The 19,178-nt window shown below is 42.2% G+C and overlaps 1 long non-coding RNA gene across 1 annotated transcript in view; it reads right to left on the bottom strand.

Moving 5' to 3' along the window:
- The window catches only part of LOC143808561 (uncharacterized), an 84,580-nt gene that overhangs the window by 44,022 nt on the left and 21,380 nt on the right, over positions 1-19,178 (bottom strand). The window contains exon 2 of the long non-coding RNA XR_013221977.1: positions 12,326-12,386. This is a non-coding gene — a long non-coding RNA (uncharacterized LOC143808561). The remainder of the gene's footprint in view (positions 1-12,325; positions 12,387-19,178) is intronic.

Raw genomic sequence — 19,178 nt, 5'->3', positions numbered from 1 at the left:
ACAAGAGGAGACTGGGGACAGTGATGAGTGTAAGGAGTCTGAAAGTGTGTGAGGATTAATAGCATGTAGATTTCTGAATGTGTGGTAGGTAGGAGAGTGCTGGGGTGGGCGAGGAATTGTGAGTGTGAAGGAGAGAATGTTATAGAAACATGGTGCAGGATTGAGACAGATGGGGCAGGATAGAGACAGATGGGGCAAGATGGAGACAGATGTGCAGGATCATGGGGGCAGGATGGATACGATGGAGACAGATGGGGCAGATGGATCAGCATCATGGGGCAGGGTCATGGGACAGATGGGGCAGGGTCATGGGACAGATGGGGCAGGATGGAAACACATGGTGTAGGATCATGCGGCAGGATGGAGAAACGGTGCAGGATGGAGATACATGGTGCAGGATCATGGGGCTGGATGGAGAGAGATGGTGCAGGATAATATGGCAGGATGGAGACAGATGGGGCAGAATGAAGATACCAGGTGCAGGATCATGGGGCAGGATGGAGACACGATGCAGGATGGAGAGAGATGGTGTAGGATAATGGGGCAGGATGGAGAGAGATGGTACAGGATCATGGGGCAGGATGGAGACAGATGGTGCAGGATAATGTGCAGGATGGAGGCAGATGGGGCAGTATCATGGGGCAGATGGGGCAGAATGGATGCTCATGAGGGAAAGATGGGAGAACATATGGCTGGAGCCAGGAATGAGACACATGGGGGCCAGGATGGGGGATATTATTACCATAGCGGCTAATTAAGGGATATTATTACTGTAGTAATGTATTTATTTTATTTTTTTGAGGATACAGTTTTAAATGGGGGAAGGTCCTGTTACTGTGCAGAGCGACACTATGTTGCCTTGTTTTTCTTCATCTGATGTAGTGTAGAAGTTGGAAAAAAGTTAAGCAATGTGCTCTGCAAGCGGTGCTCTAGATAACTGTTATTTCCTGCAGTGATGAGCCCTGGCTGGAAAAAGTGATGGCGGTCTGTGCTGGATGAAGATGAAAAGCAAAGATGAAGAACTTCATCTAGAGTTATCACTGGTGAGTCAGTGTGTTATCTATACACTGTATACTATATAAAGAGGTCCTGTGTACAATGTCACTAGTGATCACTGTATTACCTGTACACTGACACTATATACAGAGCTCCTGTGTACAATGTCACCAGTGATCACTGCGTTACCTGTACACTGACACTGTACACAGAGCTCCTGTGTATAGTGTCATTGATTACTGTAAAACCTGTACAATATATACAGCGCTTGTGTGTATACTGTCACTGTTGATCACTGTATTGCCTGTACACTGACACTGTATACAGAGCTCCTGTGTATAGTATCATTGATTAATGTATAATCTGTCCAATATATACAGCGCTCGTGTGTATAATGTCACTGTTGATCACTGTATTACCTGTACACTGATACTGTATGCAAAGCTTCTGTTTATAATGTCATCAGTGATCACTGTATTACCTGTACACGGACACTGCATACTAAGTACAGATTTCCTGTGTGTAATGGCACTTATGGTGATATTAGTATTGGGTTTTATTTAATTAAAGGGAGCCTGTCACCTCCAAAATGGAAGTTGAGCTAAGCCCACCATCATCAGGGGCTTATCTACAGCATTTTGTAATGCTGTAGATAAGCCCCCGATGTATCCTGAAAGATGAGAAAAAGAGGTTAGATTATACTCACCCAGGGGCGCTCCCGCTGCGGTCCGGTTGGATGGGCGTCGCGGTCCTGTCCGGGACCTCCCATCTTCATAGGATGACGTCCTCTTCTTGTCTTCACGCTGTGGCTCCGGCGCAGGCGTAGTTTGTCTGCCCTGTTGAGGGCAGAGCAAAGTACTGCAGTGCGCAGGCGCTGGGCCTCTCTGACCTTTCCCGGCACCTGCGCACTGCAGTACTTTGCTCTGCCCTCAACAGGGCAGACAAAGTACGTCTGAGCCGGAGCAGCAGCATGAAGACAAGAAGAGGACATGTTCATAAGAAGATGGGAGGCCCCTGACCAGACCGAGACGCCCATCGGATCGGACCGCCTGCCCAGGTGAGTATAATCTAACCTCTTTTTCTCATCTTTCAGGATACATCAGGGGCTTACAGAATGCTGTAGATAAGCCCCTGATGACGGTGGGCTTAGCTCAACTTCCATTTTGGGGGTGACAGGTTCCCTTTAATGATCAGTATCGTAGTATTCAGTCACTATGTGGTGGTAATATGTCATCTGGTCATGGTGTGGTGGTATTGTCCCTTGTATGTGATATTATTGGTCAATTTTAAAATTGAAAAATAAATAAAAATATACCTAAATTGTATTGCATATTTTAACAAATGTTTAATAGGTTAAAGAAGAGTATGGCCCAGCCAAAAGAGTCTACCTTTTCGTGGTGGCAGATTAAAAAAATCTTTTGGCCAAAACAAAAGCTGCTGGCTATGTTTGTGATCTGGTGACAGGAACTGTTAATGTGTGATTGGTGAGAAGTGGAGTTGTTCCAAGAGAGAGCGGTGGGACTGTGGACAGTTGGAGGGGTAGATGCAGGGCTGGGGTGGAGCCTGGGCGGAGTCTCAAGGGGGCACCCAAAATTTTGCCAGTATGGGGCTCCAAAATTCCTAGCGGCAGCCCTGGCTGAGCCATGATACTAACAGCCGTCTTAAGGGATAATCGTGTGCATGGCAGTTTATATCACATACAATGTGCATTTAGCCTAAGGAGGGAGAGAGAGTCGCAGGAGTAGGGAGAGTGACAGAATCCAGTCTGTAGATGGGGATTAAGCCTGTGCAGTTCATCAGCAAGTATATAGCTGCAGCTTTTTTTTTTTTTTTTTTTTTTTGGGGGGGGGGGGGGTTTTGAAAAAATTGACTATATTTTGATCCATCGAGCATTACATGATTTGTGTTACTTTTTTGTGTTCTGTAAACACAAAAAAAATCATTACATTTCTTACCCATGTACTATTCTCTGTTTTGGATTCATTTTTTGGGGGGAGGGGGTGTTATTATGATTTAAAAGATAAAACACAGTAGTTTGACAATAAATTGCTTCACCCAACCACTAGCAGTGAGTGGAGAAAAAGTTTTGGGGTATTCATTCATATTCTCTGAAAAAAAAAAGTCAAGAAAGCAAAAATTCTGCCGGGGTATGTAAACTTTTGAGCACAATTGTATACTCCATCCAGTATCTTCCCTGCCAGTCACATACAGTACTTATAAATACATTTTCCTTTTTGTGTTTGTTAAATAAATAGTGTTGGTTAAGTAGCACTGCCTCCTCATTGTCTGTGCTGTTGCCTCCAAGTAACCTGCTTACGTGTATATACAGAATAACACAGATACTGAGAATTACACCCAGTATACAGGATAGGAGAAGTGGTACTGTGCAGTGTGTATATACAAGGCAGGAGAAGTGGTGCTGTGCAGTGTATATATACAGGACAGGAGGAGTGGTACTGTGCAGTGTATATATACAGGAGGAGTGGTACTGTGCAGTGCTTATATACAGGACAGGAGAAGGGGTACAGTGCAGTGTATATATACAGGAGGAGCGGTACTGTGCAGTGCTTATATACAGGACAGGAGAAGTGGTACAGTGCAGTGTATATATACAAGGCAGGAGAAGTGGTACTGTGCAGTGCTTATATACAGGACGAGAGGAGTGGTACTGTGCAGTGTATATATACAGGAGGAGTGGTACTGTGCAGTGCTTATATACAGGACAGGAGAAGTGGTACAGTGCAGTGCTTATATACAGGACAGGAGAAGTGGTACTGTGCAGTGTATATATACAGGACAGGAGAAGTGGTACTGTGCGGTGCTTATATACAGGACAGGAGAAGTGGTACTGTGCAGTTTATATATACAGGACGGGAGGAGTGGTACTGTGCAGTGTATATATACAGGAGGAGTGGTACTGTGCATTGTATATAAACAGGACAGGAGGAGTGGTACTGTACAGTGTATATATACAGGAGGAGTGGTGCTGTGCAGTGTATATACAGGACGGGAGAAGTGGTACTGTGCAGTGTATATATACAGGACAGGAGAAGTGGTACTGTGCAGTATATATATACAGGACAGGAGGAGTGGTGCTGTGCGGTGTATATATACAGGAGGAGTGGTACTGTGCATTGTATATAAACAGGACAGGAGGAGTGGTACTGTGCATTGTATATAAACAGGACAGGAGGAGTGGTACTGTGCGGTGTATATACAGGATGGGAGAAGTGGTACTGTGCATTGTATATAAACAGGACAGGAGGAGTGGTACTGTGCAGTGTATATACAGGACAGGAGGAGTGGTACTGTGCAGTGTATATATACAGGACAGGAGAAGTGGTACTGTGCAGTGTATATATACAGGACAGGAGAAGTGGTACTGTGCATTGCATATAAACAGGACAGGAGAAGTGGTACTGTGCAGTGTTTATCTACAGAACAGGAGAAGTGGTACTGTGCATTGCATATACACAGGACAGGAGAAGTGGTACTGTGCAGTGCTTTTATACAGGACAGGAGAAGTGGTACTGTGCAGTGTATATATACATGACAGGAGAAGTGGTACTGTGCAGTGTATATATACAGGACAGGAGAAGTGGTACTGTTCAGTGTATATATACAGAATAATGTGGACACTGAGAATTATACCTGTACTGAATTACGTGGTTGAGCTTGAAGAACTGCATCCATGCTGTTCAACAATGATTCATACAGTGTATTAATGAAGTCATCACGAATAGCAAAGAATGCAGTCTTACATGCCTCCAGAGTTCATCTAGATTCTAAGGTTTTGTCTTCCAAGCTTTCTCTTTCATCCTACCCCAAACATGCTCAATGATGTTTATGTCTGGTGACTGGGCTGGCCAGTCCTTGAGTACCTGGATCTTTTTTGCCTGGAGAAACTTTGTTGTAGAGATGGATGTATGAGATGGAGCACCATCCAGCTGTAGAATTTGACCCCTTTTATGATTTGGAATATAAGAGGTAGCTAATACTTCTTGATATTTTAGGCTATTTATATTGCCTTCCACCTTGCAAATGTTTCGCACACCCCCATACTGAATGTAACCCCAAACCCTGATCCTTCCACCACCAAATTTAACTGTTTTCTGGGTGTATTTTGGATCCATACGGGCTCCAGTAGGTCTCCTGCAGTATTTGGGGCTGCTGTGGTGTAATTCTACTGAAGATTCATCAGAGAAATCCACCTTCTGCCATTTTTCCAGTGTCCATCTGTTTAGCAGGCTGTGGAACTTTGCAAATGCCACACGGTTGCCTTTTGCTTAGTGCTGGCTTCTGGGCACTGATTCGACCATGGAGGCCATTTTGAGACAGAATCTTACAAACTGTTCTAGTTGACACAGGGACTTGAGGTGACCAGGCCTGTTGGAGCTCTGATGCAGTGGAAAGGGGCTTGCTTTGGATTTTCTAACCAACAAACGTTCCTCCTGAGCAGTTGTCTTGCAGGGTCTGCCGGACCTGGGCTTGTCAAACACATCTCCAGTCTCTTCAAATCTTTTTTTAATTCTTTGTACTTGACGTTGAGACACATTAAAGGTGCCAGTCACCTCTGCAGTGGATCTGGTCTTTAGCCTCTTGATAATCCAGGCTTTACTCGCAGGGTGGATTTTTGGCATGTAGTCAGAGCTCAAGTTGCAGTTCAAATAAAGGTCTGGGGTGCTGGGTTTTTTTTTATACACACACACTAATTAACTGATCATTTACTGAGCACAGGTGAGGATGTAAACTAGGATTGGGTGCATTATATAACCAGGCGACAAAACTTTTGTCTGGCCAAAATCTGACCATTCTGTGTCCACTAACTGATCAATACTTCTGCATTGATGCCAATTTATTTTCTTAACCTAAACCACATTTCGGAGGGATTCAGCTTTCAAAAGAATAATTTATACAACCAATGGATTAATTTAATGTCAGGTTATAAGCTTTTATTTACATAAAATGGATAAGCGAGATAACTTCTGTCAGGGAGTGTATATAGTATGTAGCCAACATTAAATGCTATATACACAGCACCATATTATATACACAAATCTACACTATAGAGTGCCTTGCGAAAGTATTCGGCCCCCTGGAACTTTTCAACCTTTTTCCCACATATCATGCTTCAAACATAAAGATACCAAATGATATTGCACGCCTATCATTAGGCATTTAGGACAACATTGGATCATTCAGAGATCCACAATGAACTTCTGGAGTAAGTTTTCTGCGCTGAAAGTAAAGGGGACGAATAATATTGCACGCCCCACTTTTCAGTTTTTGAATTTCCACAAAAATTTAAAATAACCAATAAATTTCGTTCAACTTCACAATTGTGTGTCCACTTGTTGTTGATTCTTCACCAAAAATTTACATTTGGTATCTTTATGTTTGAAGCATGATATGTGGGAAAAGGTTGAAAAGTTCCAGGGGGCCGAATACTTTTGCAAGGCACTGTATATACACACACAGCACCTTACTATGTACCTAATTATGCTGCATACATCACATTGAGGATGATGTATAAACATCACATGGCCCAATCTTGGCAACTCACGCAGAGCCAGGAGATGGAGTATTGCAGGACACAGCGGGTGAGCAGACGTGCTCACTCCACCCACAAAGAACATCCTCCTGACACTGGCACGTAATCCAGCAGCGTAAACACCGCTGAAGCATAATGAATGCTACACGCATGCACATACACTGTAACTATACAGACAAACTAAAAGGGCTGGCGGCCATAAAGCCAGGACAGGTGGTCCACTATGCACTTGTGAGTTGCATCCCACCTGGAATTTGTCCGGTGGGGCAGATGGCCAATCCAAGCTTGGTTGTCACCTTTACCCATCTATTATATCTATGTGATATGCCAAGTACCAAATAGAATCTACCATGCACCCTCAATCATTGATTAAATAAAAAAAATGCCATCATCAGCTAAATTAACTAGCTTAGAACCTAATACTTAAAAATGTGTTGTGTTATGTATGGCACTGAAGACATGTGAATGATGGTAGCATTTTAGGTCTTTATTTTAGTTTCACTAACTTTATTAATTATGTAGAAAACTAACACTTGTTTGTCATTTCTGAAGCTAAAATTAAAAAAAAAAAGTTTTTATAACAATAGAATGATAAAAGCGATATTGTCAAACATTGATCATTAGGCCCCTATAACAGTTAATTAAGAGGTCACCTTGTACCTATGTTGCAGTATGAAATCTCCTGTTTATGTAATAGGAACTCAAAAATGTTATTAAACAGTCATTTAGTTGTAATATATTTTTCTAAACATTCACTGTGAGTGCAGTCACTTTGTTTCGATGTCTGCAATGTTACTCTGAGCTAGTTCTTGTGGTTTGTGTGGTCGCACACAACAGATTAGCACCTGTTTATCTATTGAAGGTATTAAGCTGGCCATACATATAAGATAGCTACTGGCCAAAGACTGGTAGTCACAGCTATCTATCCTGACCCTCCCTATGCACATGCACTCTTGGCCAGCTTATCTCCCTGGCAGTCCTGATAGAACAACATATCATAGACACAGAAGTCCAACTTATGTTTCCTGACATCTGTCATCTGGGGGCGGTCATTATGCCCCCAAACGTCATGCAAACCAAACTACATTAGATTATGCTAGAGGAACGGAAGCCTCCTCGCACAAAAGTGTGGCCAATTTGCCAATATTTTCTGATGTTACATTTTCTGTGAAAAGAAGGTCCCTGAATAATAAACAAAAATAATGGTTTATTATTATTATTATCATCATCTTTATTTATAAAGCACCAACACATTCCACACCAGGGAATATTTAGGGGAATAACAGACAAAATCTGGCATTGCATAGTAACAAACTAATTGACAATTAAAACAAGAGGCATGAGGATCCTGCTCACAAGAGTATGTAAGTTGTAGCAAAGTCAGGTAGGCTAGGGTTAAATCCTGGCTCTGCAGGTTCTGAATAGTGAACCTGACTAATTCTGCATAGAACCAGGCTAGGTGTTCACCTGTGTCAGGCTGCTGGAGGATGCTGAGCAGAGTGGATTGTGTTCGACTGATGAGAGAAACAAGCAAGAGTCTCGTCTGATAAGATACTGCACAGTCCCTTGTCACTAAACTACAAGTATCACTGATTTTTATGGACAATAGCTGTTTTGTGGGACTGAACTAGGACAAGTTCAGCAGTTTTTGAAGACGCCAGGTTCCATGTTGTTTTGTTAGCGCCTGAACAAGGCTAGGGATTTAAGTTTATGGCTTTGTTTTGGTACTGTCCAATCAGTGGAAATAAATGTCACATTGTTTTGACACAAGAATCCAACACCTGTGTGAGCATTACCTACTGCTAAGCGTCAGTCCCTACAATTGATATTTGAATGAGGGCTAGAAGTACCAAAAAGCACAGGTGATTACAGTGTAAAGTTTAAATGTCCTGGGTAAAGGCAGCAACACCTTTAAAACACAAACTAAAGCATGGAGGAGCTTGTTAAGCAATTGGTTCAGGTACAGCAGAAGCAGTTGGCTCTCCTTATAGAAGCGGACTGGGCCACGGAGACTGCACTTTCCACCAGCCAAGTGAAGAGAGTAGAACGGAAGGCCTCGCAGAGAATGACTTTGGAGGATAACGTGAAAGCTTTCCTGTCTTTGAGAGAGTGGCAGACAGGGAGAAACTTCGACAAAAGAAAAAGAAAAAAGAGGGACGGCACTACCTTCCACTTGGAGACCTTCAGCCTCTGTGCACATCAAGTGCTTTCATGCAGAAAAGCGGTCCAAATTCCACCACAAGCTATCGGGTGCTCCTCCAGAAATCACATGAAAATCAGTGCATTGCATGAGAAAGGAAGGAGGGAACTCCCCGATCTGAAGCTTGACTTTGCTTTATTAAATGTTCATTAAAACATCATGGCCGGGGGAGTAAACAAGGAGCTCCTGTGAGCAGTGTGAAGATGACAGCTGTTTCGCGCTCTCACTGCGCTTCCACGGGTCTGTACAGAAGGCGGAGGTTATGGCACATATGGGAGTAACCCTGGAAGTCAGGGTGCACCTATGGAGCTACCAAAGGGACAAGCCGCCCCAGTCCCAGATGTTTGACCTCTTACACTTGGGTCGAAAATGGTTGCAGCTTGATACCTGCTCTCCAGCACAAATGGTGGAAACAGTGGTTGTTGACCGATTTATCCACTCACTACCTAAATCAGTGCAAAGCTGGGTTGCCCAGAAAGATCCCTAGAATGTGGATGACCTTGTGAACCTCGTGGAGAACTCCTTGAGTAATCATGAGAGCCTGAAGTCACCTTTTTGGGATACTCGAAAGAGGGTCCAAGTCCACATCTAACGGGGCGCATAAAGACCCTGCAGGAGCTAGAGCCTGGTTCAAGGGGTACATTCCATTGTCTGTTGGCAGTGTCAGGCGTCAGGTTATATATTAGCCCATTGTCTGTTGGTCTCAGAACCAATGGACTGCTCCATAGGCCGGTGCTAGTCCTATTTCTCCTACCCTGCCTGCAATTCTGTTCCTCATCCTGGCGAGGGGCCTCAGTAAAGCCAGGTGCCTATGAGGGATGTCCAAGTTATGGGATTTTGGACTCAGGGAGTTTGGTGACCCTTGTAATGGCCACACTTCTGCATGTGAAAGTCCTTGGGAAAGTGGTGGGGGTTAGATATATCCATGGAGACCCCAAGAACTATCCCATAGCTCGCTCAGATCATGATTAAGGGTGCTATTGCACCAGAAACTTGTATGATGTTTTTCATTTTAGTTTTTCCTTGCACATTTTAACTGTACCTTACATTTCTTTACTGGAAACATAAGGCTATGTGCCCATGATGAAATTTTATCGCATTTTTGATGCTGCATATTTTTGCTGAGGCTAAAATGCAGCATTTTACAGTACCTGCAACGTGGAGGGGATTTATAGAAATCTCATGTCTTCTGTGCTTCTGTGCAGAGTTTCTCTATAAACTTGCATTAGATGCGGAGACTCCGCAGGTAAAAAAACCTCACATGCATTTTTTATGCGTTTCCGCAGCAGAAATGCATCAAAAACGCATGTAATCTGCACCTAAGTATGTCAAATACCAGGAAGTTTCAAAAACAAAGCAGCTTTAAGTAAAGCATGACACACGAAACAGGGACAAAAAACGCAGAGACAAAAAGCAGTAAAACACACGTTAAAACAATGCACATAGAAATGCAATGAAAAACCACAAGTAACCTAATTTACATAATAGGTGCAGAAATGGAGCGGAAATTCTACAACTTCAAAAATTCACCAAATACTGATTGTGGAAACTTGGCCTAAGACTCTGATCTTTTCTGTAAAGAAAAACGCAGTATCAAAACCTCAGCAAAAACTGATTGCAGGAACTTAACCTTAAGTCGAAGCATGCATATTTTACATTATTCATCATCTGAAGAAATATACGATAAAATAAATTGGGCTACTAATTAATAATAATTTATGATAATTATGGTAAGCAGCAATTAATATATAAAATTATCACTACCGTTTCATAAGTTTTTGACATCTCTGAAATTTTTATATTGAGGGGTTTGGAGCTGGTGGTCTTCACTGATTGTTGGTACGAGTGTTGTGCACCTTTGGCTTTGATCAGCTTTATTTCACTTTTCAGGGCTTTGCTGATTTGCAGCCAATTTCCTTGCTCCATGAGAGACAGTACTGCTAATCCTTCTCTAGCAAAGTAGATTATATTCAGGCAGTGTTCAGCAGAATAATTAAAAAAATATATTTTTTTGTCATGGATACAACACGTACTCATTATAATCTATGGTGCTGTTCACATGTCCATGTTTTTTACGGACCGTGTGTCCATGCAAAACACCCAGAGATATGTCCGCGTAATGTTTTACTGGAGTTTCTCTACGACTGTATACTGTTGGTAGGTAAAACTGTCAAGAACTCTGTAATGAGAACAATTTATAAAATAGAAGAAATATACTGATATTTTATACCACAATGTCCATTTTTATGTGAAATGCTTAAGAGTTTTCGCATAAATTTCTTTGTGGCCAAGCCATGTACCTCTGATAGCCGGTTAGTGTTCTCCCCAGCCATTAGTAACGAGCAGGAGACACATGTATGTTCTCCATCCATTGAAATGAACAAGCGTCTGTCAGGTTGAGATTTCACATGTGATAACCAGAAGTAAACTCTAAACAGGAAAAGTACAATTTGAATAATAACAATTGAAATATATACACACAATGAAACTCTGGATAGGTCAAGAAAGCCACTTGTCCTGCAGGTCTGAAGCCATTTACTACCATGGGAAGAGAAGAATCATTTTGTTTTCCCTGCCCATTTTTCAGATTGTGTTTGGGGTGTATGTGGACATAAACATATAAGCTTACCATGAATATTGTCTGGACAAAACAAACTGTGTGCGTATAAGATGAGTTTGGCCAAATGGCTACAAAAAGTCAATGATCTCTCCACAATAACATTGGAGTTGATAAAATAACCCATTCTAAATAGATATCAGGGTGCAGGAGGGATAGTAAGAAAAAATGTACTAAGAAAAATGGGTTGCCACAAATTGAGTTAAAACATGAAGTACATGGCGTGTATTTTTCTACCCACAAAACGTTGTTAGTTTTGCAAAGTGCAACGTGGATAAGAGAAATGGGCCAACCTATTTGCTTCGGTTCACTATGCCATGTGCACGATTTTAATTTGGCACAGTTTCTGCTAAAGTTTGTAAAATGTTGAGTGTCACAACAGTATGTATAATTTGAGGTGTGCTCAAATTCAGAATGAGTGTGGATTTGTTGCTTATACCAAGACAGAAATTGTGTTCATCTTTGGATTATTTTGTTTAACCACCCTAATAAAATGTGATCGATGGTAACTAGTGATGAGCGAGTATGCTCATTACTTAAATTTCTCCGAGCATGCTCGGGTGGTCTCTGAGTATTTCGGCGTGCTCGGAGATTTAGTTAATGTTGGCGCAGCTGCATGATTTGCGGCTGCTAGACAGCTTGAATACATGTGTGGGATTGCCTGTTTGTTAGGAGAAACTCGAGTAAAGAGCATACTCGCTCATCACTAGTGGTAACAATACATATCTGGTAAGGTTCAAGGGTCCTCAAGTTACTATGCTAAGGTTGGCCATACAAATGAGATAGCTGACAGACAACTGCTCTCCTGACTCCACAATGAACATCAGTTTCAGCTCGGCGAAGCGTTGATTTGCTTTCCACAGAGAGAAAGGAGAAAGCTGTAACCAGACACCTCTAGCAGCTGCTTAGCTCCCATGAAACCAAAAGGATCACAAATTTCAATGGCCCAACCCTTCTGTACCTGATATGATCTGGCAGGGAAAGTCAAGAGGCCCATGTACTCGTCAGGTGATCAGCTGGTCCTGTCAAAAATGGTGGATTAAAGCAATTTCCCACTTATGTATATGTGTGGCTTTTGGGGTGTCTGTTTTCACATTCTTTAGATAACAATTAAATAATATTTTTCAATTTTACAAGGGCTGGGTTACACTTCATTCCAATCCTGAAGCCCCTTACTTGTAAATTACCACTTTTTGCATTGGAAAGCCTTGTAAGAAATGCGACTTTAGCGTAGACTGAACATTTTTGCTTTCTAGGTATCTGCTAATCATGTCTATATTAGATATGCAAAAAGAAATTTCTGAACAAGGTGAGTAAACAAGTCACCTTTAGAATAAGGACTCATGCACATGATAGTATCAAGGATCTGTGCAGCACAAATCCCTCATAACACACAATCTGTCCAAATTGCAGCTCTGTATGCATTCATATTTAATTATGTGAGGAAAGACAGTGCAGTATTGTGGAGGATTTCTTCTCTAGTAATAAGCATTTCTTCAGGAGGAGAATATGGTCTCTTCCATTAGGACAATCTATAGCTTTGTAATGCAGAACCCTGGGGACCCCATGTGCCGCTGCACATTCTCTTTGCCTAAAGCTATCAATTTATTTCTGCAGTCAACTAATGGTGTAAAAAGAGAAGAAGAGGAGAAAGACAATAGATTGTATTTAGTTTTCCTTAAAATATAAATACCCTATAAAGGTGTATGTGCATCACTGTATCTATCTATCTATCTATCTAGTCATGTCATGTGAAAAATTAAATTCATCCTCTTTAAATTTTATGGGTTTACAAATCAGAACATAATAAAAAAAAACATATGGAGCTGGATTCACCAAAGCTTTTACACAAGAAAACTGACATAAAAGCTTAGAAAAAGTTTAAAAATGTTTGTGCAGTGCCAAGTTAAGCAAAAATGTTGGACTTTTGGAGTTTCTATAATAATAATAATAATAATAATAATAATAATAATAATCTTTATTTTTATATAGCGCTAACATATTCCGCAGCGCTTTACACACATTATCATCGCTGTCCCCACTGGGGCTCATAATCTACATTCCCTATCAGTATGTCTTTGGAAAGTGGGAGGAAACTGAAGTGCGTGGAGGAAACCCACACAAACACGCAGAGAACATACAAACTCTTTGGAGATGTCGTCCTCGGTGGGATTTGAACCCAGGACTATAGCGCTGCAAAGCCACCGTGCTGCCCCCTATGCCTAATTGAAGTAGCTCTGCAGAAATGTGCAGAGTTAGGGGTGAGCAGAGACAAGACAACGCCACACCCGTCCAATTTATAAAAATGCTGGTGTCTTGTACTGCGAAAATGCTACCCTATTTCCTAATTTGAGTATTTCTGGCAAAGTGAGCGTGGAGGTGCACACCACTGAGAAGATTAAGTTTCAATTAAGTTTCTTGCACCTCTTAATGAATTTGGCACATCATACTCCAGAAAGCCCTTCATTAAGACTGGCATGTGCTATGCTAGTCTCAATGAATCGGCCCCCTGGTCCTTAGAAGATATTAAAATTAGGTAAATACAACCCGAGATGGACATCAAGATATAACCACTTCCTCCCTAAGGGTACCGTCACACAGTACCATTTACATCGCTACGACGGCACGATTCGTGACGTCGTAGCATCGTATGATTATCGCTCCAGCGTCGTAGACACGTTGCAATCACGGCGCTGGAGCGATGCCGAAGTCCCCGGGTAACCAGGGTAAACATCGGGTTACTAAGCGCAGGGCCGTAAACGTAAAAAAAAAAAAAACAGTACATACTTACATTCCGGTGTCTGTCCCCCGGCGTTCTGCTTCTCTCCACTGTGTAAGCGCGTCACCGCTGTGCTCGCTTTCCGGCTTGCCGGCGCTCACAGTGCAGAGAAGCTGAGACGCCGGAGGACAGACACCGGAATGTGAGTATGTACTGTTTGTTTTTTTTACGTTTACGCTGGTAACCACGGTAAACATGGGGTTACTAAGCGCGGCCCTGCGCTTAGTTACCCGATGTTTACCCTGGTTACAAGCGAACACATCGCTGGATCGCTGTCACACACAACGATCCAGCGATGTCAGCGGGTGATCAAGCGACGAAAGAAAGTTCCATACGATCTGCTACGACGTACGATTCTCAGCAGGGTCCCTGATCGCTGCTGCGTGTCAGACACTGCGATATCGTATGGATATCGCTAGAACGTCACGAATCGTACCGTCGTAGCGATCAAAATGGCACTGTGTGACGGTACCCTAAGATGTAGCTAGGTGATTAGCTCGGGGAGGATGAGGGTGTGTAAAACTTTCGAATTGGCCCCTAGCCAGCTAACCCTCATGACAATTACAATGGCATACCCTAATAGTGGGTATAAGGGAACCTCAGCAGATGACTATTCTGTTACTGAAAATAAATCACTATACAAAGACCAACACTGATATAACCTCCCTATGGTGATCATAAAGTGGTAGACACCAGTCCTAGAGAGCATATAAAAGATTACAACACAGTTATAGATGGTGACTTACAGGGGACTTTCTTTCTGATGGAGTTGTTCATTTTTCTGTCACGATGTGCCACTCTGAAGTAACTGTGCCTGGAGCTATCCCTGTCCCATGCATACTCTTGAAGGTGGAGAGGCCTGGGTCTCCGATCTTACTATGCTCCTGAATGCACACTAAAACTATTCCCTCCCCCACCGAGGGAGGTATGAGACTGACATGAAACGGATAGCACTAACTGAACAGACAGGGATAACAGTCTGGGATGAAAGGAAACTGCAGTCATACAAAAGAGTGGAAAACAAGAGTCTAGTAGGAGCGACCAACCAAATGGGAGAGGAAAAGGAAATAGACACACAGCGAAAAACGAGTAGATAACTTTTAGAGAAAACATTAACAGACTGTCACAAAAGGACTACTCTTTCACCACCAAACTGGGTACTTGTAAGCTATCACCAGCAAGGAACACACGTAACAGTGAGGTTTAATTAGAAGCCCCTGCTGAGTAATAGGATAGGCCAAATAGCAAAAGGTAAATACCTGGCGTAAGAAAAGAGTGGACGAAAAGGCAAAGGGTAATCAGCACCCAAACAGCAACAGGATCTCCAGTAGCTCAGGGTCAGGGAAAGAGACATCGGCAGACAAACATAAAAGTGCCGGATCGAATTCTGAGGCATGACATTTTCCCATCTTTTCTATCTTGCCTAGACTGATATGATAACTTACAGCCATAAATCATCTGCAGAGTTTAAAACAAAGACACATTTGACTTTTCACATTTCCAGCACCATCCCATCTATCCCGAACCTGCACAGATGACCCATCCTTCTCATAACCCAATGCTGAGCCATTGCTGCCATGTGTCCCTATTACTGCACCTGCTGTGTGGTACAAAAACAGAGCTCCTATTACTGCCCCACATAATGTCAACCACTGTGCACATTACAAAGTAAAATGCCCATCTTTGTGTCCTCTTGTGCCCCTTAGATGGTAAAACTGATCCCTAGAATATATTAATGCTCTGTGCAAGCACCCTAGAAAACAGTGCCCACATTTTGCTCCATATAAAGTAATAATGCCCTCTGTGTTCCCCTTTGACAGTCACAGTACTCTGAATCCCCCATAAGTGCCCGCTTAATATTTAATAATGTCACCTCAGCCCCCCATGCTGCTCCCCTCTATACAGTTTGTTGTCACCTACAGCTTCACTCTATACATTATGATGTTCTCATATCTTGCCTATATAAAGCATGATGGGCCCATAGCCCCCCTCTAAACAGTATGATGGGTCCACAACTCCCATCTATGCAGTATGATGTCCCCACAGATCCCTTTACACAGTATGATGCACCCACAGCTTCCCTATTCACAGTATAATGCCCCCCAAACTGTACAATGGGCCCCACATGGTATAATGGACCCTTAGTAGCCACCACACTGATGGCTCCCACACTGTACAACAGCCTTGCAGTAGCCCCCACACTGTATGATGACCCCACCTTAGCTTCCACACTGTATTATGGTCTTCCCAGTAGTCTCCACTCTGTATGATGCAATACAGTTATATGAAAAAGTTTGGGCACCCCTATTAATCTTAAGCTTAATGTTTTATAAAAATTGTTTTTTTTGCAACAGCTATTTCAGTTTCATATATCTAATAACTGTTGGACACAGTAATGTTTCTGCCTTGAAATGAGGTTTATTCTACTAACAGAAAATGTGCAATCTGCATTCAAACAAAATTTGACAGGTGCATAAGTATGGGCACCCTTATCATTTTCTTGTTTTAAATACTCCTACCTACTTTTTACTGACTTACTAAAGCACTTTTTTTGGTTTTGTAACCTCATTGAGCTTTGAATTTCATAGCCAGGTGTAGGCAATCATGAGAAAAGCTACTTAAAGTGGCCACTTGCAAGTTGTTCTCCTGTTTGAATCTCCTCTGAAGAGTGGCATCATGGGCTCCTCAAAACAACTGTCAAATGATCTGAAAACAAAGATTATTCAACATAGTTGTTCAGGGCATAAAATATGAAAAAGTACAAACTTTATTTTGAACATATCTAAAACCATATACCACACATAAAATTATGGAGCAACCAAAATACAGAGACAACCAACAGGTATGACTGGAACAGTGGCAAAGAACTATATATATATATATATATATATATATATATATATATATATATATATATATATATATATATATATATATATATATATAGAGAGAGTAACCTTCCAATCATTCATATAGTACGTATATACACACCCGCAAAGAATCCTGCAAGTATAACCAGCAGTATCCCCAATGCAGCGGTCATAGATGACAATGCACAAAAATTATTTAAATAGAATATAAGAAATATGTATGTATTAATGTTGATAAGTTAATATATAAAAGACTAATGAGAAATAAATACATCTTAATATCGAGTGCAATGTCACCGACAACCGCAACATCATGGACAACCGCCGTACGGTCACCAAAATGTTCACAGTACATATAAAGGAAGGACCATAGTTACCAAAATATAAGCCACCAGTCAGGATCCCTGGTTGTCTCTGTATTTTGGTTGCTCCATAATTTTATGTGTGGTATATGGTTTTAGATATGTTCAAAATAAAGTTTGTACTTTTTCATATTTTATGGCCTGGTGTCCATTTTTGGTGTTAATAATAATTATCACTTGGCTTAATTTTCGATTAAAGGCGATATTATAGGTGTTAATAGCTGTTCAGGGGAAGGATACAAAAAGCTGTCTCAGAGATTTAACCTGTCAATTTCCACTGTGAGGAACATAGTAAGGACATGGAAGAACACAGGTACAGTTCTTAAGGCCAGAAGTGGCAGGCCAAGAAAACCATCAGAAAGGCAGAGAAGAAGAATGGTGAGATCAGTCAAGGACAATCCTCAGACCACCTCCAGAGAGCTGCAGCATCAACTTGCTGCAGATGGTGTCACTGTGCATCGGTCAACTATACAACGCACTTTGCACAAGGAGAAGCTGTATGAGAGAGTGATGCGAAAGAAGCCGTTTCTGCAAGCACGCCACAAACAGAGTCGGCTGAGGTATGCAAAAGCACATTTGGAGAAGCCAATTTCTTTTTGGAAGAAGGTCCTGTGGACTGATGAAACCAAGATTGAGTTGTTTGGTCTAGGGTTGAGCGAAACGGATCGGACAAATTCAAAAATCGCTGACTTTCGGCAAAGTCGGGTTTCATGAAACCCGACCCGATCCTAGTGTGGGATCGGCCTTGAGGTCGGCGATCTTCGCGCCAAAGTTGCGTTTCATATGACACGTTCAGCGCCATTTCTCAGCCAATGAAGGAGGCCGCAGATTGTGGGCAGCGTGATGACATAGGTCTCGGTCCCCACCATCTTGGAGCAGGGCATGACAGTGATTGGCTTGCTTTCTGAGGCATCACAGGGGCTATAAAGGGGCGTGCACGCCGACCGCCATCTTACTTCTGCCGATCTTAGCATAGGGAGAGGTTGCTGCAGTTTCGTCAGAAGAAGGGACAAAGTTAGGGAGGGAAGATTAACCCCCAAACCACTTGTGCTGTAGCGATTTCCACTGTCCAACACCACCTTTGTTTTGCAGGGACAGTGGAGGCTATATCTTTGTGCATCAGCTCTGTAGCTTATTAGGCTGCCTTATAAGGCTCCTTGATAGCTGCATTGCTGTTTGCACCGCTGCTGTGCAAACCAACTGCTTTTTTAAAAGCAAAAATCCTGTTGCTCCTTTCTGCACAGTTATCTTGTTTAATTGTTCACACTTTTTTGTGCAGCAGTCCTTTTTGTTGCTGCCATACTTGTCCTGAGATCATTGTAGGGAGACTGAAATTGTACTACAGTCCTTGTATTTTTTCATATATCTTCCAGCAGGGCCGGACTGGGACTAAAATTCAGCCCTGGCATTTGAAGTTACACAGGCCCACTTGTCACATGGTGACTGTATAATATCTTTGTACACTTGTAGGCAGGGCCGGTTTTAGGCAAAGTGGGGCCCTAGGCAAAGTTTAAAATGGGTCCCCAAATGCTAACATATTGCACATCACACAGAAGCCTTTCTGTTGTATTTACGTGCGCTGAGTTCAGGCCGCTAAACGAGTTTGATCGACAATACTGAAGTTGTTCAACGCTTGTTTCCCGGCCTCTTTCCACCAGCTGAGGAATAATGATGAGACAGAACGATCACTAATAGATCACCATACAGTATCATTTTTTCAGCAGCACATCTACAGTTTACACTGGCAATGTGCTGCTGACAACAAGGCTTTTTGTTCCAGCAAAAACAATCCGAATATGCAGC

Source organism: Ranitomeya variabilis, chromosome 1 (assembly GCF_051348905.1).
Source record: "Ranitomeya variabilis isolate aRanVar5 chromosome 1, aRanVar5.hap1, whole genome shotgun sequence".
Classification (NCBI taxonomy): Eukaryota; Metazoa; Chordata; class Amphibia; order Anura; family Dendrobatidae; genus Ranitomeya; species Ranitomeya variabilis.
The sequence above is the reverse complement of the archived record's forward strand: the minus strand, read 5'-3'. Positions and strand labels throughout refer to the sequence as shown.